This window comes from Rhea americana, unplaced genomic scaffold (assembly GCF_003343005.1).
Source record: "Rhea americana isolate MKP2758 unplaced genomic scaffold, rheAme1 scaffold_145, whole genome shotgun sequence".
NCBI lineage: Eukaryota > Metazoa > Chordata > Aves > Rheiformes > Rheidae > Rhea > Rhea americana.
Genome location: NW_028185539.1, coordinates 132,843 through 134,134, shown reverse-complemented (window position 1 = coordinate 134,134; position 1,292 = coordinate 132,843).

The following is a 1,292-nucleotide window of genomic DNA, read 5'->3' as shown; positions in this document are numbered from 1 at the left end:
CCGTGGGGCCGGGGCTTGCGCCGCGCTCCGGGAGGGTCTGGTGCGAAGTGGCGGAGTCGCCCCCCCCCCAAAAAAAAAATAACGACGGGGAAAGAATCTGAAACACAGCGCGAGGAAACAACGCGTCTGCGCGCAAACACTAACGTTTACCCGTCGCGGGCGTCAGGCGCGTTGCGGCTGACACGTTCAGCACTCGAGCTGGAGTTGAGCGTTTTGTACGGCTCTGTGCGGGGAAGGGAATGCGCAGCTTGCTTTCTCTCTTCCACATGTTCACAACCATCTCGCCTGATTTATTTTTTTCGGATCTTCTCTGCCTTTTTTTTTTTCATTACATCGTAAACGTAGCCTCGTCTGGATTGTACACAGTTATTGCTACTTTAAATACCCTCCTGCATTAAAATCCGGCGTTAACCGCGGAACAGGTGGCCGTGATAAAACATGCAACGGCGCCTGCAATTTAAATAACACTTTGCGAAGTATTTACTTTTTATTTAAACGAATAACCGCATCCTCTGTCGAGAGGAAGCGGTAGCAGTAGGTAGCACTGGGGAGAGGAGCCGGTGGACGTTAAAATCAATCACAGCCCGGAGTGTCACATTTCTATTTAAGGAGCTGGCAAGCCCTCTGCATGCGACCGTGGCATCTGCAAACCTCGCCGCCCTCCCGGCGCCACGTCTSCGGGCTGAGCGCTGCCGAGGGCCGCCCGCCCCGCTCCAAAGCGGCCCGCGGGGGCGGCGCGGCGCCGCGGCCCGCAGCGCCCCAGCCCGCTCCCCCGGCCCAGCGCCGCCGCGGCACTGCGCGGGCAGGGCCCACCTGGGATTTCCTGGCAGGAAACACGGTAGCAGAAAAAATAAGCCCTCGGCGTTAGGCGTCTCGGCCTGGAGGAGAGCGACGCGGGGGTCTGGGGCGCCGGCGGACACCGCCTTTGCTCCGCACACGCGGCGAAAGCCCCGGGTGCAGGTACCGCGAGAATTTCCCCTTGCGGATCCTGCGCAGCCGAGGGGAAAAGGCAGCAACGTCGGCAAGGAGAGGCGTTAGGACAACAGGCAGCAACGAAAACCGCTCTGCCCCGGCGCCCGCCGGCCCGGCCCGGCCCGGCCCGGCCCGGCTCGACGCGGTGCGGTGCGGTGCGGGCTCGGCGGCACCGCTTGCCCGGCGGAAACATGCGATCGAGCTGGCAAATTTACAAACGAGGCTTAAAACGTTTTATTCTTTTCTTTAAAAATATTTACAGATCTGAAATAGCGCTTTTAATTAATTTCCTTTCAAGTGGCAGGATAGAGGGCGGGAGG